We start from the raw sequence: 25,437 nt of genomic DNA, 5'->3' as shown, positions 1-25,437 counted from the left end.
TGTTGACTGACGGAAACAATTAATAATAAACCTAATATAATATAATATTTATCTATACTCATATAATATATACTAATCTCTCTCTCCCTCTCTTCTCAGAACTCATCTAACAATCCCAAAACCAGAACATTCCTCTCATCTCTCTCATTTCAGATCTTTCTCTCTCCCATCTCAGATGTGTGTGCTGTGTGTTTATTTCAGATGTGTGTGCTGTGTGTTTATATATATATTATATATATATATGTGTGTGTGTGTGTGTGTGGTGTGTCTGTGTGGGGTTTGGTGTGTGTAAACAAACATGTAAACAAACATATCTGGCCCCTCTCTTTCACTCTCTCACACGCTGCATCTCTCCCACACCACCGGCTCCTTCTCACCGACAGCTCCCTTACCGCCGGCTTCTTCGCTCCTCATCGCCGACTCATCTCTCTCTCACGGATCTCCTCCCTCTCTCTCTTGTTTTTTGCTTTGTTCTTTAGATCTAGAAAATGGTAGAGATGAAGATGAAGATGTTGATGAAGATCTGTTGATGTTATTGTTGTTGTTCAGATCTGAAGATGAAGATGGTTTCTGGAGCAATGTGTGTGTGTGTGTGTGTGTTTTTTTTTTTTTTTTTTTTTGGCCGGGGATTTTCGAGGTCGGGGAAACCCGATCCCGTTAGGGGACGGGGGTGGGGGCGGTAGTGGGTTTCCCGTCGGGGATCGGGGCCGGGGACGGGGGATTTCCACCATCGGGGATCGGGGACGGGGAGGGTGATCCCCGGCCCCGCCTCGCCCCGTTGCCGTTCCTATCTGTGAGTAATAACTTAGTAAAGCTACGTTCAAGTTAAATTATTTTCTATCTATGAGATAAGATCTATTCAACGATATGTCATGTTTTATACTATGAATGATTGTCCAAGTCTAACAAGCATTTATGACATTATGTTATGATTCAAGTAATGCGATGATTCAAGTATGTACAATTTCTCGGTACCGGAGGTTTCTTATGGAACTGACAAGTTATCCGTTCCCAGTCTGGAGGTTCCTTTAAGGAACTGATAAGTTATTCTTACCCGACCGGAGGTTCTTCTATAGAACTGACAAGTATGATTTGAGATATTCTGTATGTGATCTGTCAGCGCTAATGGATGTATTATGTAAGATTGTATTATGTAAGATTAGGCATGAACTCTGAATTTTATATATGCTCATAATGAGAATACGAATGTGAACTTTGGATCAGAAATGGTTATGGGACATCATTCATTTATCCATTTACTCTGTTATTATTCACTGGGCCTTCGCTCACTAGTGATTTATTATATATGTAGGTGAGTAGGCTCGTGATCAGGCCTAAGATGATGCCTGAAACGTTTGTCCGCCACCTTTTGTGCCTTACGAAGAGATTCCAGATCAAGTCATGTTTTGTGGCTGTGTTAATATGGATGTATAAGACTGTTCCTTTTGCCTTATGAACAAGTTTTCTTTTATTTGTACACGAAGTGATGTGTAAATACTATATCTTTTGTCGTCACTCGTATGTTATAAAAGTATAAGATTATCTGTCTTATGTATGTCTTCACAGCTCGATGAACTATGTATATTTTATGTATTTACTTCCACAGCCCCTAATTACAAATCTAATTGTTAAGAGGCCTTCGGTAATCCAAGGATTACTGGCCGGTTACGTCGTGAAACAAACCTATAGGGGTGGGTTTGGGTCGTGACAGAGCCTCCTCTAGTATCCTCTCTTCCTGATTACTTTAGTTCTAGCAGTCCCTTTTTGTAGCTTCCCTAGACCCTTCTACCTTTAGCGCCACCCCCAGCCCTTTTATTGTCACAATCTACAATATTTCCTTATTTCGCAATCTCTCATTCCTACAAATCATGTTGCCTTCACTCTTTATCATTTTGCTCATTCATTTTCCCATCCATATGTTTCTCTATCTCCCTCAATCACTAGACGATAGGGAGGGTTGGGGTGGTGTGCGAAAGGTGAAGGGACTATGGGGGTCAAAAAAGTAGGATTTACGAGAGTTAAAGGATGTCAGGTAGGGATTGCAATGGTGGGATATTACAAGAGCGGCGGAAAGCGGTTGTTGATATTGGGAAATAACTAAAAAAGACTAAGGAATAAATGGGGTGGCATGAATAAGGATGAGAAGAGGTGGGCAAAGGTAGAGAAGGTTGTCAAAGTTGGTGATGACGGGGAAAGGGTGTTATCTAGAATTGATGATTATGGGTTGAAATTTTATGTTACGATAAAACTATAATTAAAAAGAACAAAAAATAATTAAGAGAGTGAGCGTTTAAAAAAAAGGATAATTTATACTAATTTTCCTTACAATTAAATATATATATAAAACAAATTTTATAAATTTAATATAATTATATTAAACTATTTTAAATTTTAAATAATGTAACATTAAATTTTATTTTCATTATTAATTACTTATATTTTACTTGCATTCACATAATTTTTTTATTTGCTTTTCCAAATCTCTCCCAAAATCTATTAACCAAACGCACCCTTAGTCATACATGTGAGGGATAAGTTCCCCTTCATACTTCTTTATACTCTTTTTATGGGTTTTAGTTCGGACCCGTATTGATAATCTGAATTGTCTATCTCATAGGCTCCACAATGAATGCAAAAAATTAATTTTATCAGAAAACTATAACAAATAAATGATACAGATAATCTGTATATGTATAGCTTGGAACTTTTTTTTAAGGCCCATTTTTAAAAAGTAGGTTAAAAGTTAATCTTTTAAATTTTTAAAAAAAAATAGAAAAATAATGTGACAAAAAAATCAAAAAAACCAATTTTTAATTTAATTACAAAATGGAGAAATGAGATAATAGGTAGGTTATTATCCGTACATGTGAAACATAAATCTCAGTTATGCCGAATTTGCAGACAAATCTATAAACGTAAATCTCATTCACTTTGTTTATTTTTAGTTTTTTAAAAACACTTTTCAGAATAGGCAAGCGATACAGATAATTTGTACTTGTACAGATTGAAACCTTTTTTTAAGGCCATTTAAAAAAGTATGTTAAAAGTTAATCTTTTAACTTTCTAAAAATATATATATATATATATAAATAGAAAAATAATGTGATAAAAAAAATTAAAAAACTGACTTTTAATTTAATTACAAAAGAGGCCTTAGACCTCGTTTAGCAAGTGACTTTTTTAGCTAAAAAGTCAAAAAGTCACTAAAAAAATTAAAAAGTCAACAACCTATACCAAAAAGTCAAAAATTTCATTTTCTCTCTATTTTTTTGCATTTTTTTTTTGTAAAAAGTCAAAAAGTCATCCCAAACATATTAGTTTTTTTTACATTATATTTTAGTCAAAAAATTAAAAAATCACTAAAAGAGCCTGTTCCCAAACAAGGCCTTAGTAGGGAGAAATGAGATAATAGGTAGGTTATTATCCCCACATGTGAAACATAAATCTCAGTTATGCCGAATTTGCAGACAAATCCATAAACATAAATCTCATTCTGTGTATTTGGTTTGAGTTTTTTAGATTAAGTTTTTTAAAAATTGAGTTTTTTATTTTTCATGTTTTTTTTAGTGAATATTTTTAAAATTTTGAGAATTTTTTTTAAATTTTTTTAGATGCACTTTATTTAGATATATCTAAAAAGTAAAAAAAAAAATTGTGAAAAAATATTTAAAAAAATTAATAAATACAAAAAAAATATGAAAAATATACTAAATTCTCATTTTTTTTTTGTATTTTTGATATTTAGTGAATTTTTAAAAGATTTTTTTTCAAAAAATTATACTTTTTATGTGTATTTATATCAGGGGTTGTTTGGAAAGTACTAAATTAATATACTTTTTGACTTTTTATGAAAACATGTGAAATATAGGGTGGGTTTGAAGTGATGTTGTAGTGAGCTGATGTGACTCAAATAAGAAATGATGTAACCCAAATAAGATAATTATGACTCAAATAAGATAATGTGCTAAAATAACATGTGCTATTTTAGCACATGCCAAACAACTACTAAGTGAATCTAAAATTTTAAAATATTACTTAAAATATTTAAAAAAAATCTATCTATCTATTATATACAGAAAATGAGATTTTTAACTCACAAGTCTTGTGGGAGTTCCAATATCCCAATCCTAATTTTCTAGTTTTTTGATTTAAAAAAAAAACCCAGTATTTATTAATTTCTCCCAACCCCATGCCTTTTAAGAGATTTGGTCAAAACCTCCTCATAATTAAACTTTAATGCATTAAAGACCAGTATAAACAAAATTTCTTGAAAATTTCAACACATATGATTATTATTAAAATATTAAATTTTAATATAATATAACTTTTTATGTAGATGTCAGTTTGTAATAAAATTAGTATTTTTAGAATTTTTTCATCAAAATCTATCAACTAAAATCCATGTTGACTATGAACTTCTTTATAAAAAAAAAAAAATTATTACCATTCAAATTGATGTGAACAGTAACAGTAACATATTACTCTGTTTGATAGTAATTTAGTAGATTATTAACATTTTACTCTGTTTGATAGTTACTATATTTACAAGTAAACAAACAAACAAATAGAATAGAATGTTTAACAATAGACATTTGAAAATTTGCAACAAGGTTTTTAACCCATAAGTCTTGTTTAATAAAAACAAAAAAAAAGGAAAAAAAAATTTGAAAAGTGTTTTTCAAAACCAAAAACAAGTTAATTTCCAACTGATTTATGTTCGAAACCCTCACGGCCCTTGGCGGCGGCGGCACCTCTTTCGTACACGGGTGCTCCTCTCCTGCAACATCTTCTCTCTTGGAGTTTCTCTGTGTGTGTGCTTGGAGTTCCTCTTCTATCTTCACGTCTTTCTCTTTCTATCTAAGAACTGTATCTAATCTGGAGAAGCGAGTCATTAGAAGATACAGCTAAATTGATCGATCAAGGGCCAAAACTGTGTAAGTGTATACTTTCATGACGAAATTTGATTAACATATTACTCAATTTGACAGTAATTTAGTAGATTATTAACCTTTTACTCTGTTTGATAGTTACTCTATTTGCAAGTAAACAAACAAGAAAATAGAATAGAATGTTCAACAATAGGCATTCAAAAATTTGCAACAAGATTTTTAACCCACAAGCCTTGTTTAATAAAAACAAAAAAAATAAGAAAAAAAAAATCTGAAAAGTGTTTTTCAAAACCAAAAACAAGTTAATTTCCAACTGATTTATGTTCGAAACCCTCACGGCCCTCGACAGAGGCGCCTCCTCCGTACACGGGTGCTCCTCTCCTACAACATCTTCTCTCTTGGAGTTTCTCTGTGTGTGTGTGTTTGGAGTTCCTCCTCTATCTTCACATCTTTCTCTTTCTATCTAAGAACTGTATCTGATCTGGAGAAGCGGGTCATTAGAAGATACAACTGAACTGATCGATCAAGGGCCAAAACTGTGTAAGTGTCTACTTTCATGACGAAATTTGATTCCTTGTATGCAATGCAATTACGAAAATTTGTTTTCTTTTCTGTATTTTGGACGTGCATTAGGCAATATATATTGTTTTGTTTATGAAGTTAGGCTTTTGTTTCTATCGTTTTAACATAAGTGTGTAATGTGGTGAAAAAATTAGGGGTTGTGTGATTGATGTATTAATTAGGGGTTTTGTTTCTATTGCTAGTTGAATGAATTATGTAGAATTGATGTAATTTTGTTTTATGTTTTTGGTGTAGTTACTGCAAGTTTCAATCTTTATTTAGAACTTTAGAAATAACAAAGAGTCGGTACTTGCTGTGAGACTACACTGGTTTATTTTTTAAAAACTTTCTTTTTTCCAGGCCTTTTGACCAAATAATTTATGGGCAAACAAATACTATGGCTTGCATTTCGTATAATGTTGGAACTTCAGTGAAATTTTTTGGCAGTCATCACCACCGTTCATCGAGGCCATTTAGGGGCATTCACCGGTGCTGCAACTTCAGAAATTCATCATCACTTTTCTATGTGAAGCCACTTAATTCGAGCTCTGTGAATCTTCATGGTCCTAGGGATTCTCAACTCTTCAACAGCTCGCAATGCTTCTCTACTGTCTTCAACAGCATTTCTTCAGATAACGGCATGCCTGGTAAGAACAAACCCTAACAATTCTCTCTAGCAAAGTAAATAAAATCAAAACATAACTAAGATAGATTATTTAAGGATTGTTTATGCTTATTGTTCCCTATTTTCCCTTCATTTTGTTAGAAACCAAACAAAACATATTAATGTAGACCCATTTTCTCCGCGTTATTAGTGTTTTTTTGGGGGGTCAGTATGTTTTTGCTGGAGTTGGTTATTATTATTATTATTAGTGATGGAGTAATTTTTTCTGTTTTATTAGTTATGTTGATGCTGAGTGAAAAATGTCAAGGACTCTTGAATTTATGGCTTGGAATTTGACTCCCCTAGAAAATGCATTTTGGTCAAGAATTTTTATTTATTTATTTATTATTATTATTATTATTATTATTATTATTTTTGTGTGTGTGTTAAATATGAAATGCATGAAGAAGTTTGGAAACTAGTGAAAATATGAAATCCCCAATGGATAAAATTTTGAAGTTGTTTGTTAAAATTATAAGAAGTAAGTTTTGGTTACAAAACTTAGATAAAAGATGCATCTTTTGAAAACAATAGATTAGATTAGAACGTCTGTTGTGCTAAAGTTGTGTATGTATACATAATATATGCTTTCCATTTCTTGTTTATCTTTGTGACTGTTTCTATTAGTAATCAATCTACCATTAACTGCATTGTGTTCCTTCTCTCTCTCTCTCTCTTTGAGAATAAGGGTGCACAATTTACTAATGATGGCTTAGCTACTTGGCCATGTCTTGCCATTTACTTATCCATCGCTTTAAAACTGGTTTTTGCAGAAGAAATGATGGTTGTGTTGGTCATTGGTGGAGGGGGAAGGGAACATGCACTTTGTTATTCCTTGAAGAGGTCTCCCTCTTGTGATGGTGTCTTTTGTGCACCAGGAAATGCTGGAATTTCCAGCTCAGGGGATGCCACTTGTATTTCCGACCTTGACACCTCTGATAGCTTGGTTGTGATTTCCTTTTGTGAAAAATGGGGTGTAGGATTGGTTGTGATCGGACCAGAAGCTCCTCTTGTTGCAGGTCTTGCAAATGACCTAGGGAAGGTTGGAATTCCTACTTTTGGCCCTTTAGTAGAGGCAGCTGCTTTGGAAGGTTCCAAGAATTTCACGATGAATTTGTGTAACAAATATGGAATTCCCACTACTAAGGTTGCACTCCCATTTTAATCTTAAAGCAAAATAGAAGACATTGTTTGCTTCCTTTCTTTGTCTGTCTTGTAAAAATCTAATCAAGCATGATTTACATTCAGTAGTCATACTACTTTGTCTAGTATGCGGATGCCAAAATTTTATTCATTTTATATGAAAATAGACAACAAAAATGATCCATTATTAGTATGGTGTTGAAATTTTGCTATCTAACATTGGAAAAAGGGTTGATTATTATTGGATAGTAACAAATGATCCCGGTCTCTACTGAATCACCCATGTTGCCAGCTGTAGGTGGCAACATTTTGTTTTGACAATATAAAGGATTTTACTTCAACATTTTTGTGATTTGTCTGTATAGACTGGAAAATTCTTTTACATTTGCTTTGATTGATTTGGTGCAGTATCAAACTTTTACGGATCCATTTGCTGCAAAGAAGTACATAAAAGAGCAAAGTGCACCTATAGTCGTCAAGGCAGATGGATTGGCTGCTGGAAAAGGAGTTATTGTTGCTATGACGTTAGAGGAGGCTTTTGAAGCTGTCGACTCAATGCTTGTAAATGGTGTTTTTGGATCTGCTGGTTGTCGAGTCATTGTTGAGGAGTTTTTGCAGAGTGAGGAGGCATCGTTCTTTACTCTGGTCGATGGAGAGAATGCAATTTCTTTAGAATCTGCTTAGGACCATAAACGAGTGGGAAATGGTGACACGGGGCCTAATACTGGTGGAATGGGAGCATACTCTCTAGCGCCTATCTTAAAAAAAGAACTCGAGTCTTTGGTCATGGAATCTATATTTCTTCCTACAGTAAAAGGAATGCTTGAAGAGGGGTGCAAATTTGTTGGGGTTCTCTATGCTGGACTCATGATTGAAAAGAAGTCCGGATTGCCTAAGCTAATAGAGTACAATGTTCGCTTCGGAGATCTAGAGTGCCAAGTGAGTAAACTTTAGTCTATAGCTAATTGACATTCCATTTATAATAATTTTGTGATTTAAAAAATGCTGATGACCTGTTGCCTACTTGTTTGACACTTGTGTAGGATTGAATCTGCATTATGTCACGGCTTTGGTTATTTCCAAGCTATCCGTGTGGCACTTAGACAATCTCAAGGTTTGCTTGATGATGCTAAGTCAGCCTAACTCACAAACTTATAGGAAAGAGAAGTAAGAGGAACACACGAGAGTTTGAGAGAATGCTTTGTATTCACTTATGAAAAAGCTTTACAATTCTTAGATGGTTTGGAGCAAATGAGCTCCTCCACTATTTATAGGCACTCTTGGCCTTTCCTAGAACTCTCTAGAAGCCACTAGGAAATACATGGAGAGGCTTCCCTTGGAAGCCTTTCTTACAAGCTACAAGTATATTCTAGAATTCTATAGAAATATATCTATACAAGATATTTACAAGTCTAAGTGTCTTGAATACTCAAGGATGTTCTAGAATTTTCCATGTTCTCTCAAGTGTTGGAATGAACTAGGAAGTTCTGGATCCTTCCATTGATCTTCATGCTCCCAAGCTCTCATATTTTCTCAAGTTTTCCAGGAGCTTCCAGAATATTCTATTAGCCTCCCTTCCTTGAGATTTCTTCATGGTAGGCAATTTTGTCTAGGTAATTTGGTGGGACATGACAATTAGTTGGCATTCATTATTTCCCATAAGTCTTAGTTCTCATATATGTATACACTTAATAGTTTATTGGGCCGTGTTTGTTGGTCATATAGGAAGAGTGAGTATTGTTTGCTTTGATTGTCGTCCAACTTCAAGAACATTTCCTTGAATTCTCTTCATTTAATTTGGGTAAATTATACTTACCACCCTTAAACTTCACCCCTGAACATGTGGTCTCTCTAATTTCAATTGTGACGATCAAAACCAAATATATCAACTAAATATATAGTAAAATACCTTTTTTACCCTTGTATAAATGCATTATTCCATCCTCATTGACTAAATATAGCAATCCAACCACTTAATTTGTGTTCTCTGTAAAACACTCTCTCTAAAGTAAAAAACCACCACAACCACCCATTTTCTTTCTGTGAGGTGTAACTACCACTACTATTACCACCACCACCACCACCACCTCCTCCTCCTCTTCCTCCACCTATACCTGCTCTTCCATTTACAAGTTACTTACCACCAACTTCACCCACTCTTTACAATAAAACCACACCACCAACAACTCCAACATTTTGTTCATAGTAAAACAATCGCCGCCACCACCTCCCTTTCCTTCTCTTACTATTTTCAGTCTTTACAAAATGACCTACCACTGCCTTTAACCACTTTCTCTTCAACAATAAAATCCCTGCCACTACCTTTATAATAAGAAAACTACCATCACCCTCAAGAGAATCATGATTGAACAACATTTGGGGCTATGGAATGGACCATATTTTGGTAGACATGTATATTTGATGGACAGTTTTTATGTTAAGCATAGATATTGTTATGGTATATTTGACCCCACGTCACTAAATTATGTTGAGGTGGACTGTGGTCATTGTGGATTTTAATTTATTACTCATTTTGCTATTTTCCAGGCATAATAGACTTCTTTATTTCTTTCTTTTGTTAGGACAGGGTTAGTGTAGAAGGGTTGGCAAGGATGGTGTGCTTTTAACAGGATTAACTTTTTTCAAATGACATGGGAAAATGGAATGAAGAAGAACTTCTTTGAACAGTAAAGAGGGAAACAAATAAAAATAGGTCTGGTCTCCCTTATTGTCCATCCATGGTGTTTCTCCTGTTTTTCAAAATGATATTTTAAGCATGATGATGCCATTGCCTGTTAGCGATATGCAGCTGTAATTTTGAGGCTTCATGTAGCGGTCGTCTATTGGGTGCATCCATGTGACCATGTCTACATTAAAAAAAAAAAAATGCACACAGAATTCCATTGTGTTCATCATGTAGCATAGGCATATTTACTCTTCAATAGAATAGTCTGCATGTTCTTATTGGTCATAATAACATAAATTAATCCAACCTTTTCAGTAAATGTTTGCTTTTTATGATCCACAGGTATTAATGGTTCGTTTGGAATCTGATCTGGCACAAGTTTTACTAGTAGCTTGTAAAGGTGAACTGAGTGGAGTGTCTTTGAACTGGTCTTCGGGCTCTGCCATGGTGGTAGTGATGGCAAGCAATGGCTACCCTGGAAGCTATGTGAAGGGAAGCGTGATTCAAAACCTTGAAGAAACAGTAGGCCGCTCCGGCTGTTAAGATATTTCATGCCAGTACTGCACTTGATTCAGATGGAAACTTTATTGCCACCGAAGGACATGTTCTTGGAGTCACTGCCAAGGGAATAGACCTTCAAGAGGCCCGGGATGGAGCTTATCAAGCTGTCGAGGAAGTAACGTGGCAAGGTGGGTTCTATCGCCAAGACATTGGTTGGAGGGTGCTTCCACATAAACAGTTTTCCACAAAAACATGACAATAGTGTTTTTTTGTGTTTTGCGAGTATTTACGGTGTGAAATGAATCGAGGTTGTCCCATTTAAGAACCAAATTGTGTATTGAGGAATATATGAAAAAATTGTTGTTTATCTAGACACTGCCAAAAATCTCTGCGAGAAAGATTTGTTTCATGTATAAAATTTTGTTTGTTTTGGCAAAAAGTAGAGAGAGTGATGTGATAACTTATAATAATTTTTTTATTATTGGTTATTTTAGTTTATTGACAAACGAGGTCTTAATACAATACAATACGGTTATTGTAGTCAAAGAAAAATTTGATCATATTTTGAAAGTTTTGAACTTGCACCTTTACATGCATGATATGTAATGATTTGTTTTCACAATTTCAAGTTTGAGTTTTGAATAATTGACAAAGCTTTTGGACTTAATTTTGTGACATAATTTTGAATTCACCTTGTTTTATCAGTTTACTAATGTTTTCTCAAGTTTTGGGAGCCAAAAGTTGCATTTTGAGACTTTGAATTTGAGTTTTGCAGTTTGGAGGTGAATCTGGAAATCCTAGAATTTGCCCTCTTCTCTCGAGCGACAGATTCTGCACTCCAGTGGCCACTTTTGTTTTTGCATACTCGCTCGAGGGTAACAATACCGTGCCTTTTAAGCAAGGCCCTTGTCCTGGGGTAATAATACCGTGGTCTCATGGCTCTTGTCCAGGGGTAATAATACCGTGGCTCAAGTATATTACAAGTTCCCGGTACCGGAGATTCCTTATGGAACTAACAAGCAAGATAACGCTAATGGATGTACCATGTATGATTAAGCATAAATTCTAATTTTCGTATGAAGTTTGAACAAGAATATAGACATACATCTGTTTTTTATTTGAACTCTGATTTCTGAATTTGTTATGGATATCGTTCATTTAAACCCTTTACTCTGTTATTATTCACTGGGCTCCCACTTACTATTTATATTATGTATGTAGGTGATCAGGCACGTGACTAGGCCTAGAGTTGACGGCCTGAGATTCTCTTTTGTCAGTCAACCACCGCGCCTCCCGAGGAGGTTCCTTTGAGAAGTCCATGTCAAGGCTTTATTTGGTTTTGTTCTGTTTATCTGTACTCGGGCTAAGTTCTCTTTTGACTTTATCTGTGTAAATGGGTGACGCAAGACTATTGTATTTATGACGTCACATGTGTATTTATATATATATAAGTTTGTTTTGAAAATTTTGTCTCATATATGTTAGCACAGCTCAATAGATTATGTATGTTTACATATAGCTTCCGCAACCCCTAATTATATGTTATACTGTTAAGAGGCCTTCGGCAATCCAAGGATTACTAGCCGGTTACGATGCTAAACCTATAGGGGCGGGTTTGGGTCATGACAGCTAAGGTGCATAAATACATCATTGTCTATTAATCTCAATTAGATTGGCACATACAAAATAGAATAATAATTTATCTCCTAATTTTATTCACTTAATTCCACATTTAATGATGTGGAACTAGGGAAGTTAAAGATGAGAGGAAAAGGGGTGTGGAACCACTTCATATAAGAGTGTGCCACATCATTGGAGGTAAAATTAAATAAACAAAATTAAAGAGATATAACACCATTGTACAAAATTCTATAACTTTTTTTGACTCAAAAATTTCAAAATTCTATAACTTTTGATATAGATTTCTATTATTTATAAAATTTGTATTTTTGAAATCTTTTCATCTAGTTCTATAAAACAAGATCCATGATTAATATAACTCTTTATTTTATTTTATTTTATTTTATTTTATTTTTTAAAGTTGACGAAATTTCATTGACCTAAGATAGGTTAGTGAAATTTTTATAAATCTTGTTTGAAAAATTTTGTCAATAAAATTTTTAAAATATAAATTTTACAAAAACTGGAGATGTAATAAAAAAGTTATTAAATTTTAAAATTTTGAAATCACTTAAACGATGTAAAAGGTTAGATAAAGAAACCTAAGCTACAAAAATAATAATACTGAGGGATTTTAACTAGGAAGAAAAATTATCTTAGATCCGGTGACATTGTTGTGCAGTCCGTGGGGCTCTTTTCGAGTCCTATTTTAATAATCTGAACTGTTCAAATTTAGAAAATATCGAGAACAATGTTGTTGTAAGAAATCAAATTGATCGGATATCTATAATATTTTCATCAAATATCATTTGTATTTAGTTTGATACATACATATTCATTTTTTATATAAAGATGTGATTTGATGAATCGGTTATTGTTATCCGATTAATTTTATTTTTTACAGATATATTGTTGTCGATATTTTTTAAAATTTAACGATTCAAATTATCAAAATAAAATTCAAAATGAGTCATACAAGCCTCACAAGAGTGATACTACATCCAATTATCTTGGACATTTTCTATTACCCAAACTATATAGAGAATGTATTGCCAATTTTCTCCACCCAAGCCTGAATCCAATTTCAAATTATATTATTCAAGCCCCAAAATTTTCAAATTAAATTGTTGAGCCCGCCCAAATTCCACAGATATCTATAAGAAGGCGAGACCTATCCATGGGCTGAACTTAAAAAGTCTAAAAATGTGGGCCTGTGGGCCGAACTCCATCAGCCTTTATCAGGATGAGAAACCCTAATCGCCAAAACCCTTTATTTAAACGTTGTTTTCTGTTCATTGCTTTGCCAATCTCGATCTTATTGAAAGCGATGATTTCCTTTCACCTTCTCGATTCATAGGTTTGTAGATCTCTTGATTTCAGTTTTTATATTCGCCTACTGCTTAATATGTTCGATTATATTCATAATCTGTTCTTTTTTGACGATTCGATTAGATTATGATACTCACAATTAGCTTTTAAATGTACAATATATTTTTGATTGTTTGAATTTGTTTACTCTGTCCTTGTGTTGCAATGCACAAGGAGATATAAACAGATGCAGAAAGTGAGAAGGTTGGCTTGCCAGCCCATTGCATATCTTTCTTTTATTGCCTTGCCTTTGCGTTCAAATGGGTAATTGGGTGGTCTTACGTTGGAGTGCTTTTTATTTTCTTGTTTTATTCGTCTTTTAATTACTTCTGGTTTTCATGTGGGCTCAAGAATAGTAGTGTTCTTAGCTCCTTTTTCATCAAATTTGTAGGAATAAAATTTGGTTAAAAGCTTGATTTGATTTGGAATACTCTAATTTGTTTTTTTCTTGAAAATTTCTAAATATAAAATCATGTTTTAATCATTTTTTATGAAGGAAAACATCTTGAATCTTTGCTCTTTTTAAAATTTCATCAAATTTTAGTAAAAATATAATTGTTGAGAATTTGGTGAATAGTTTGGTTCATTTTTGATTTGGTGAAAAATTGCCCATATTTGACCAAATGGTTAGAACACATTTTGGAAATGCTCTAAGAGCATCTCCCATGTTTATTTTTTTTTCTTCATAAAATTTAAAATTTGATGAAATAGTGTTAAAAAATCATCTCTAATCTTTTCATCAAATGTTTATCAGATTAAGAGAATTTTTCATTGAATTGAGATTTCAGTAAGTCCAAATTTGATGAAAATTTAAAAAGATATAGCATTGAAGATGAATTTTATTTATCAAATTTGATGAACGGAAAAATCTCTGTTGAGAAGGGAATTTTAAAATGATTTTCATGAAAATTTGATGAAAGAATAATACATGTCAAATCAAATCTTTTACTCCAATATCTAATCAAATTAGATAAAAATGGTAGTCACGGTTAGAGATGCTCTAATTTGAAAAATAAAAAGTTTGAATTATTTTATAAACTTTGATGAATGATGTATTCATTCTTTCAAATGCTATTAACAATTGTTAACATAAGTTGTTAACATTCTACACCTGGAAGCGTGTTTCAAATAGTAGTTTGGTCTTTGGTTTACACCTAAACCAAATGAAACCAAAACCATGCTCACCACCAGTTGTAGGATGGGAAGGCATGTGGTGTAATTAATCTTATCCTACACTGAGTTTTATGTAGACTACAAACTCTGCTTGTTATCTGATGTCATCCCTTCTCCTATACAATGTGTTACCTAGGTTGAATGGGTTGTTTTTCGTAATCTTTTTGGGTGTTAATTTCTCTATTTTAAAGAATTATGATGGCGGAATAGTTTTTGCATTATTTATTGGGAAAATAACCAATTAGTTAGGATAAAAAAATAAATATCAATTTGATGTAAAAATTTATGAGTTTAATGTATCAAAGTTTTCTATACTGTAAGAGGGATGTTAGAAATTATGAAAAAAAAAATCATAGAAAATGATCATGAAAGATTCTATACTCTTCGATTACAAATATAGTTAAACATCGCATACTAATCAAAGGATAAAAAATTTTCATGAAACATTTCATGATTCTTAGTATTATTCTTTCTTGTAAGAGTAATGCCAGGATCATAAGAAAAATATTATGAAGATAATCATGAAAGATTCTCTATCCTTTACAAATACAATAAAACACCACACTAATCAAATGTAAAATTTTTATGAAACATTTCATAATATTTTTTTTATGATCTTGTTATTCTTTTTGTAAGAGTAATGCTAGGATCATGGAAAAAATATCATGAAGATGATCTTGAAAGATTCTCCACTATTGGATCGCAAATATAATAAAACACCACACTGATCAAAGGATGAAAAATTTTCATGAAACATTTCATGATATTTCTTCATGATACCTAATATTATTCTTTCTGTAAGAGTAATGCTAGAATCATCAAAAAAAATATAATGAAAATGATCCTGAAAGATTGTTCACCCCAAAAATAATAGAGATCCCATTTTTTTTTGACCTTCACAATCGCTACATGTTAGTGATGAGTGATAGAAGGAAAAAAAAACAAAAACAAAAACAAAAAACAAAATCTAAATAAAAAAGTTGGTTAATCCCAATACATTGGGGTGGTAGGTCTCAACCTTTTTCCTTTATTGTATTTATAATCCAAGGGTAGACAAGGAAAAAGGTTGAGACATTTTTTTTCTTGACCGCACCACCCCAATGTATTGGGATTGGTCAATTTTTTTTCTTTTTTTTTTTCTTTTCCTATCACTCATTGACATGTGCCTGTGGGGGTTGTGGGGTTCAAGGAAAAATGGGGTCTCTATCATTTCTGATACAATAAAACACCACACACTAATTAAATGATAAAAAAATTTCATACATCATTTGATGATATATATATATTTTTTTATGATTTCTAGTATTATTGTTACAAATATAATAAAATATCTCACACTAATCAATATAATAAAATATCACACAATAATCAAATGAAGAAAAATTTTCAGAAACATTTCTAAAATAATTTTTTTCCTTACTTTATTCAATGATGAGAAAAAGCAGACGGGCGGTCAGAACCTGATGCCGTGTTGAATGTCTGCAAATTTCCACTTTTGGAATGCCTCTGAGATCCTGGACTATGCTGTATTTTACGTGCAAGTTCGTAGGTTTAAGCTTCCAAATTGTTTTGAACACTTTTTGTTTGTGTTTGATATTGATTTTGTGATATACCGTGCCTGTTTGGTGCAGCTTAAAAGCTGCTTATTTCAGCTTTCAGCTTAATTTAAGTTATTTTGATGTGTTTGGTTTAACTTATAGCTTATAGCTTATAGCTTTTTGGAAGTCAGAAATCAGCTTATTCTTTGAGTGGGGCAGGAGATGCTTAATTTATAAGTCAGAAATCAGTTTTTGTTCATAGTTATAAAGTATAAGCTGTTTAGGCATAAGCTAGGCATAAGCTATAAGCACTTTCCCACAGCTCTACCAAACAGGGCCATTATATTGCTATTATAGTATACTTGCATTGTTTGACTTCAAGCTTAAGTTTTTTTTTAGTATACTTCTTAATATGCTTGCTACTATGATGAAATTGCTAAAATTATGTCTGGACATATGAGTTGTCTGTGAGCGCCAGCCCTGGGTTAAGACTGGTGAGACATGTGCTTAGGTCCCAAAAATTAGCTCCAAAAAAAAGCCCCAAATTTATTAGTTTTACACTATATTAAAAACTTAAAATGACCCAATTCTATTTAATTAATTTAGGTCATTTTAAAAGGGTTTCAAAAAATATTTGGCTCAATTGATAAAAGGCCCAATTAAAAAATATATGTAAGTGTTAGTTGTTAGTCTAATTAAAAAAATTAAATATAAAATATATGTATATGTATTAGTTGCTAGCCTAATTTTGTGTGGCTTATTTTTTTTCTCTTTGTGGCCCAATTGTGTATTTTTTAGTATTTTTTTTAAAAATATTTTACACAATTTTTATTTATTCATTTGTTTTATAGATACATTTAATTTAGATATGCCTAAAAAGTATAATATTTGTGTTTTTTTTTTTTTGAAAAAAGTTACCAAATACAAAAAAATATAAAAAAATACGAATTGCAAACTTAGACAATTATTCTTAAAAATTCTAAACCAAAAATAGTGAATTTTTTTTTTTTGATAAATATCTAAAAAGGCCCTGAAAAATTATTCCGTCTTAGGCCCCTGGAAACTCAGGGCCGGCCCTGATAAGTCATGATTTTACTTTGGTTTTCAAAGTCATTTGGCTGGCCCTGAGATTCCAGGGGCCTAAGGCGGAATAATTTTTCGGGACCTTTTTAGATATTTATAAATAATAATAAAAAAATACTATTTTTGGTTTAGAGTTTTTAAAAATAATTGTCTGAGTTTGCAATTCGTATTTTTTTTTTATTTTTTTGTATTTGGTAACTTAAAAAAAAAAAAACACACAAATATTATAGTTTTTAAGCGTATCTAAATTAGATGTATCTACAAAATAAATAAATAAAAATTGTGTAAAATATTTTTTAAAAAAATACTAAAAAATACATAATTGGGCCACAAAGAGAAAAAAAAATAGGCCACACAAAATTAGACTAGCAACTAATACATATGTTTTATATTTTATTTTTTTAATTAGACTAACAATTAACACTTATATATATTTTTTAATTGGGTCTTTTATCAATTGGGCCTAATAGATTTTTTGAGGCTCCTTTAAAATGCCCTAAATTAATTACATAGAATTGGATCATTTTAAGTTTTTAATATAGTGTAAGACTAATTTTTGGGACTAATTTTTGGGGCCCTAGGCACAGGCCTCACCAGCCTTAATCCAGGGCCGGCCCTATTTATGTGTTGTCATTATTATGTATAATTGAATTTCTCATCATGCCTTAAAATGTAATATAGATTTGTTTCCTGTTTAGAAACTAGATTAAGAAGATGAAGTATTGCAAAGTTGGAATTGGACTTAATTATTTCAATTCTATGATTTGGATGATGCATAATTGTGCTAATTGTTTTCCCTCTTTTAGAAACCGCGCCAAATTAAATATGTGATTTTATTATGTCTGTTATCTATTCTCCAATGTCTAAGCGACCAACCAGAGTGGTGGCCTGTGGTTGTTGTCTGAGGCAGTTTCCAGCAGTGGTGGCTGATGGCGGTGATGCATGGTGGGTGGTGGTAGGGTATGGAGTAAGGAATGAAAACTTGTGAAGTGTGAGTTTTTGCAGTACAACAGTGTCATACTTTCTGATTAATATTCTATATATGTGGAGAAGTGTGAATTTTTTATATTGCACTTCTGATCTTATTTTAAAGTTCTTATGTTATATATATATATATATATATGATTGCACGTCTGATCTCAGGTGTTTAGTCATCATTAAATAGTACACTGATTATTGAGTAGGCTTGTGCTGTGTTTTGTTTGTGAACATTGATTTTAGGTAACGCTTGTGCTGTGTTTTGTCTCTGATTTTTGAGTATGCTTGATTATGAGCCTTCCTGTAATTTACTATGAATATATTTTAAAATTGGGTTAATTACACCAAGACCCTATCACTTTACCTTATCAATAAACCTGTACTGTACATATTGACCTTACATTTATAAACCTTGTATATAAATGTACAAATACATACAAATAAATACATCCCTTTTAAGAGCGGTTTAGAGGGGTAAAAATGATACATTTTGATAATTGAATTGAAAGGGTTAAAATGTATGAGTTTATAGATGAATGGGTTAAAGTGATATTTGTTAACGGTTTAGTCTCAATGGGAGGTTATCGGTTCAACTCTTTCTAAGGGAGAATTGAATTAGGAAGCAAGCACTTAATGCTTTGCAAAGGAGGAGGCTAACTTTCATAAATGCTAATTTAATTTAACAACTAATAATTGATTTTTGCCAATAAAAAAAAAGAAGTTAAGGGACAGTCAGTATAATTAACCCTAAAAAATATGGTTTTAAGGATGTTGTATGTTTAGTAAGGTGCAGCATTCACCATTTGAAGAGTGTACTTTGTTTTAGGACTTATTTTCAAAAGGATTGTTGAATCAAAGTTTTTATTTATTTATAGTTGAATCGAAGTATGAAAGGGAGGGACGGTTGAATTGAAGTTTGAAATGGATGAAGAAATTGAACTTGTAGACTTGCCTTATTGTCAAAGCCCACTTCTGTGCTGTTAGATCATCAATACAAGTTGAGTGCTTACATTTTTCTGTACATTTTTGGAAGACAATATTTACAGTAGCATTTCAAGATACATGTAATGTTAACCCCAAATCGCTTGTGTATGGATGTAAATGAATGTATATATTGTGATTAAACTGTGTTTTTCTTTTGTAAGTTTGTGTTATATGAACGAAAAGTATTATGTGAACAAGAAGGTATGTGTCATTTTGCGCTAATTAGGGTTCTTTTTGTTTTTAAAATGTATGTAAAATAGAATTTCAAGACTAATATAAGGTTTTTTTTTTTTTTTTTTATAAATTTTTTTTCAAGATAGTGTCTTTTTTGTCACTATATGAGTTAATCTAGCTATATATATATATATATATAATAGCTTTTATAAATTAAATTAAAATCAAATATTCTTATTAATAATTTTATTCAATAGAGATTAGTTTCATTAAATTTAATTTATGATTTTTTTTTAAAAAAAAAAATGCATACACCTTGATATTTTTAGTTAATGGTAAACTTTTTTAACATGACACGGACAAAAAATGGCACGACACAATAATATGAAGTTAGTTTTGAGATAACTCTAAGAAAATGAAATGACACGCGACGCCTGTCCTTATATATGACTAACGAATTATCGATAAAAAAATGACTAATAGTTATGTAAAATATTAAGCGATGTTAGTGTATTTACACCAAAAGTTTGGGATTAATTGTATTTTTTCAAACATCAAGAGAGGTGAGTGTAATTTATCATAATTTTTTTTGTTTTGTTTTTGTTTTTATGGGGGATATATATAAAAAAAACTTTATAAAATAAACAATTTAGGTTATCGTGAAATGGCACCTATGGTAAGCCTTAAAGACGCAAATAAAATCATCCAATCTACATTATGGATTGGAAAAAAATCCATTTCCTAATTGAATACCCTAAAAAATAAAAAAGCCATAGTCTGTCTCCAAAATATAGGGGCTGCAAAGTCAATGTTGCTTCCAAAAAAAAACAAACAACGAATGTATAATGAGATTACTTATATATAATGATATTTAATATTTTTACTTAAACAACTAATGGGTCAATTGATCCGTTTATTTTTTAGACCACAACTGTGATAATTTTATCCCGTGTTATGTTAATTAATTTTAATTATGATTGTGACTGTGTCCTTAGTGTGTTTGGTAACGTTTACGTTTTCAGTTTATATTTACAAAAATTTTATAAACTGGTTTTTGTTTATTTTTAGAAAATTTTGGTAATTGACAAAATGTTTAAAAAAATTTAAAAATATAAAAAAGAGTGAGAAATGGCAAGTGGTGGCAAGTGGCGGCGAAAGACGGTGGTGGAAAGTGGTGACGGTGGGTGGTGGGTAGCTGGTGGTGGTGGGTGGTGGCGGGTGGGTGGTGGTGGTGGGCGGGTGGGTGACCGTGGCGGGTAGTGGGTCGTAGCGAGTGGGTGGTGGTGGTGGTGGTGGTGGTGGCGGGTAGTGGGTGGTGGTGGTAGGTGGGTGGCGGCTGGTGGTGGGTGAGTGGGTGGTGGTGGAGGGTAGGTGGCGGGTGGTGGTGGTAGGTGGATGGGTGACGGTGGCAGGTGGTGGTTGGTAGCGAGTGGGTGGCGGTGGCGGTGGCGGGTAGTGGTGGCAGGTGGGTGGCGGATGGCGGGTGGTGGTGGATGATGGGTGGTAATGGTGGGTGGGTGGGTGGGTGACGGTGGTGTGTGGTAGCGAGTGGGTGGTGGTGGCAGGTGGGTGACGGATGGCGAGTGGTGGTGGACAGGTGGGTGACGATGGAGGGTGGTGGGTGGTAGCGAGTGGATGGTGGTGGTAGTGGTGGGTGGTGGGTGGTGGTGGCAGTTGGGTGGCGGGTGAGTGGTGGGTGGTGGATGGTGCTGGTAGGCAGGTGGTGAGTGGTGCTGGCAAGTAGGTGGCGGGTGGTGGTGGCGGGCGGTGGATGGTAGTGGTGGGTGACGAGTGGTGGCGGGTGGATGGCAGGTGGGTGGTGATGGTGGTGGTGGCGACGAGTGGGTGGCTGGTGGCTGATGGTTGGTGGGTGGATGGTAGGTGGTGGTGGCGGGTGGTGGGTGGTGGTGGCAGGTGGGTGGTGAGTGGTGGTGGCAGGTGGTGGTGGGGGTGGGCGGTGGGTGGTGGTGGCGGAAGATGGCGGTGGAAAATGGTGGCTAGTGTTGGGTGGTAAAAAAAAAAAAACTCAAAACTCAAAACGGAAACACCTTTTTTGTGTTTTCATTTTTTGGCCAAATTTATAAACTGAGATCATTGATTTATAAATCAAAAATTTTACCAAACAAGTTTTTATTTGAGTTTTTAAAATTTTTGTAATATAAACAAAAAACTGAAAACGTAAGTGTTACCAAACGGCACCTTATATATAATGATATTTAATATTTTTACTTAAACAACTAATGGGTCAATTGATCCGTTTATTTTTTAGACCACAACTGTGATAATCCTATCCCGTGTTATGTTAATTAATTTTAATTATGATTGTGACTGTGTGCTTAACATGATTTTGAATGCTATTTATATGATTATACGTGTTTTTTGAATTTCTATCTATTCACCGTAAGAAAATCTGTTTGATTCTCTGCTATAAAAAAATTTAATTGAAGGCCGTAGAGGCGTCAGAAAGCAAAATTGACTGTGTTTTTATGATTAGCAAGATTTTTAGAGCTTACAACAAAATTTAATTAGAAATCGATTTGGATCAAAATAATTAAATCGAACTGATTAATTAAGCACAATTACTTAGCTATAGTCAAATTTTAAGACAAGCATATATAAAGAGCTAATTACCCTTATACTCACCATTTGTGAGCTCAAAAATTCTGGATATACACTCTAGAGAGAGAGAGAGGGCCGGTTCTAGTGAGAGAAGAAGAGGAAAAATTGTAGAATTGTTCAAACCATGAGGATTTTGAAGGCTAGGCTCAAGAACTAGTTAGAAATTAGGAGATTGGAGCTCCTAGGTGAGTAATTGAACTCAACGTCATGAATTTAAATTCATAATTGAGTGAATTCAAGCAAAATATGTAATCAAGAGCAAGAATTGAGTTGATTATGATGAATTTGGAGTCAATATGACAATGCATGTAGAGAATTTCTATGAAATTGCATAATCAAGCATGTAACAAGTTAAATATGAGAAATTGACTGCTAAATCATACATGCAAGCATGGTTTTGTTAAGCTCCATGAGTATGAACATCATTTGTACCATTTGAAATGGAATTTGAGTCAATAAATTATATGCATGCATAATTCATGAAGATATGTAACTTGATTTCACGAGCTTGATTTCATGACCTTTGAAGAATTTGAAATGGCTTGGGAAATTTGGGACATGAACCATGATTTTTGGTCAATCGAATTCGAATTACCCATGTTTTCATACTAGGCAATGTTTTCCCATGCTTTGGTATCAAATTGCAAGTTTTGGAGCCCTTGGGGTTGAGTTTGAGCTTCAAATAGAGTTCTGGAAAACCCAGAATTCGACCTGTCTGCTTAAGCGAGAAAAGTGTCGCTCGAGCGTGGAAATCGAGCTCTCAGAAGTTTTACAAAATCTTACAAATCTGGCGACCGTCAAGCGGGAATTCACACAACCAGTACTTTTGCAGACCGCTCAAGCAATGGAAGTTACGCTCGAGTGACCACCCTTATTTTTGAATCCCGAAAGAAGCTGCGCTCAAGCAGAGGGCCCTATTTTAGAAATTTTGAAAAGACGTTTTATGTTTTGTTTTCCATTCTTTTTCACTTCTAAGCACTCTTAGGCATGCATAGAGTACACTAAATGAATTAAAGAGCATGGAAGAAGACTGAAAAACATTAAGTAAATTAAAGAACGGAATGAATTGTATTATGACCCAATGTGTTATGAATTATGTAGGGTCAAGCACAAAGACGAATCAAGTACCGGAATACTGTGAGTAATATCTTAGTAAAGATATTTTTATGTATACATTGTTTTCTAAATGTTACCTACGTGGTAAATTTCTAACTCTATGAATTTGTACTATGAATGAGTATTCTATTCGCTTAATTCGTAATAAAGTATGTGAAGTGATTGATATATGAGTATGAAATGGGCCTAAGGCCGTTTGGCATGTTTGACGAGGGCACAGATTGGGCCTAAGGCTGTTTGGTATATTTGATGAGAACACGGATTAGGCCCAAGGCCGTTTGGAATGCTTAACAAGATAGATTAAAGGTCATCTTATATACAAATTGGACCAAAGGTCGTTTTGAATATGAGTATGGATGTGATCACGGTCATATGCGCATAATTATGAATATAAGAATGGTGGACCTAAGGTCGTTTAGTAATATGATATGGAGGACCGGTGGTCCTTGGTACATGGATCCATTAGACCTAAAGTTGGTCTATGAATGGGTATTGGACCCGAGGTCGTTTTGTATAGATAGACCTAAGGTCGTTTTGTTTTATATTGAGTTGGACTCGAGGTCGTTGTGTATATGGCTATGATGTATTGGACCCGAGGTCGTTTTGCTTTGTTGTGATCTACAAATCTGTATGTGAATGGGAATAGTAGTTCAAATGTTTAATTTATAAGTATGACTCATTGTGAATGAAATTCATTCATTAACCTCTCTACTCTGGGATTATTCACTGGGCATTGGCTCATTCTGTATTTATATGTATGTAGGTGAGCAGCGGGACTTCCAACCCTAGCCTCAGTGAGCGTTGAGAAACCAAGTTTTGTGAGGTCAACCAAGGTCGCCTCATGCAGAGGACTTACTTTTGTTTTCGTTCTCTTATGGTCAAGTATGACCAACGTTGTGTATAACCTTGGAACTTGGTGCTGAAACTGTAAAATGATCCTGGATATACGTAGTACATACATAACGTAAATATTGCATGGTGTGAGTTATTTCACGTATATGAGAAATTTTTTGATTAAACCATGTATGCACAGTTTGTTGGACAATTCTTGTATGTGATGCTTCCACAGTTTGGCCTCCTATTATTAAATATGGTTTGATTTCTGACTGAGGCCGTAGGTAATCTCATGATTACTGGTCGGTTATGACTCTAATCCATAGGGGCGAGTTCGGGTCATGACAACAACATATAAATTATTCATTAAAAAAATTAGGTTAATTAGATAGCTGTAATCACGTTAGTTTTGTTTCTCAAAAAAAAAAAAATGGTTTACTTTTCAAATAATATTTGTCGTTCATTTTTTTTGCAAACTTGGTTATGGTTATCAAATTGACGCAATTTTTTTCATGAATAATCTACTTGTGGTCTAAAAAATGAACAGTTTGAATCATTGAGATGAAATTCCTGATAAGTCCCACATGCCCAAACATGCCCAAAAAGGATATTTGTCATTTTTGTAAAATATTGGACAAAATCTATTTTACCTCATTGTAATATGGCTTGATAGCACTTTATCCCATCTATCTTTTAAAAATAGCCATATGTCCCTGTAGACCGCCCGAACTCCGCTTTGCGCGCGAGGGTGCGAATTGTGTTCATAGCTACTACAGTTCGAACTCCTGTTACGACTCTGAATCTAATCTCACAAAGTGCAATGTGAGATTGATAAATCACCACAGAGTCTAAATCCGGCAAATCGTTTTGGAAAATCAATTTTAATCAAAAAAGCACCAAACATGGACTGCTTTGCCAGATTTCAGAGTCGCCACCTAAATATTTTATTTTTGGGAAATTTAGGAAACCCTGACTCGTGCTTAAGGCCACGTGTCCGTCATTACCAAAGTTGCCTCGGCTCGGGAACTTGGGTACGAGAGGGGAAGGTCATGAAATGAGCACTCTCGCTCGCCCGATCAAAGGATCGGCCTCTACTAACGTGATATGTTATTTTTGAAAACACGTGTTCTTATTCCGGTTTATTAGCTAGCTTACTATGTGATGCGCACAGCACACAAGTATAGACTAAATCACTCGATTTGGAACAAAACATCTCATGTTTGTTTTGGAAAATGGTTTGGAAGTGCTACTCACAAGTAGGCTAAAACGCGGATTTGCCACCCTAAAGTGGGCTTAAAACATGATGATTTGCCACTTCAAGTGGGCTTAAAACTCACATTTTGATGAATTGTCCCAATTTAAGCAATGAAGCCTTCATCCACAGGTATTCATGTAGTTAAACACTTAGGCAGTTAGCCTCATGGCAAGCATGCTATCATGGCAGTCACTTACACACATGTAAGGATGCTAAAGCGTAATAGCTTACCTAGTACTCCGAGCCAAAAC

At 33.8% G+C, this 25,437-nt stretch overlaps 1 long non-coding RNA gene, 1 other non-coding gene and 2 pseudogenes across 3 annotated transcripts; all 4 read left to right on the top strand.

Moving 5' to 3' along the window:
• Window positions 1-5,574: 5,574 nt before the first annotated feature.
• On the top strand, window positions 5,575-7,279 carry LOC114307749 (phosphoribosylamine--glycine ligase, chloroplastic pseudogene; annotated as a pseudogene). Its single transcript, XR_014333844.1, has 2 exons — window positions 5,575-6,097; window positions 6,888-7,279. The product of XR_014333844.1 is annotated as a phosphoribosylamine--glycine ligase, chloroplastic pseudogene (transcript).
• A 233-nt stretch (window positions 7,280-7,512) lies between these two features.
• On the top strand, window positions 7,513-8,468 carry LOC114307776 (phosphoribosylamine--glycine ligase pseudogene; annotated as a pseudogene).
• A 4,811-nt stretch (window positions 8,469-13,279) lies between these two features.
• LOC114307818 (uncharacterized) lies at window positions 13,280-19,385 on the top strand. Its single transcript, XR_014332310.1, has 2 exons — window positions 13,280-13,421; window positions 19,080-19,385. It is a non-coding gene; the product is annotated as an uncharacterized LOC114307818 (long non-coding RNA).
• LOC114307893 (small nucleolar RNA R16) lies at window positions 14,635-14,714 on the top strand. The gene has a single exon (XR_003645276.1). It is a non-coding gene; the product is annotated as a small nucleolar RNA R16 (small nucleolar RNA).
• Window positions 19,386-25,437: the final 6,052 nt, after the last annotated feature.

The sequence above is a fragment of the Camellia sinensis genome, chromosome 6 (assembly GCF_055761805.1).
Source record: "Camellia sinensis isolate YWXY chromosome 6, ASM5576180v1, whole genome shotgun sequence".
Lineage (NCBI taxonomy): Eukaryota > Viridiplantae > Streptophyta > Magnoliopsida > Ericales > Theaceae > Camellia > Camellia sinensis.
The sequence above is the reverse complement of the archived record's forward strand: the minus strand, read 5'-3'. Positions and strand labels throughout refer to the sequence as shown.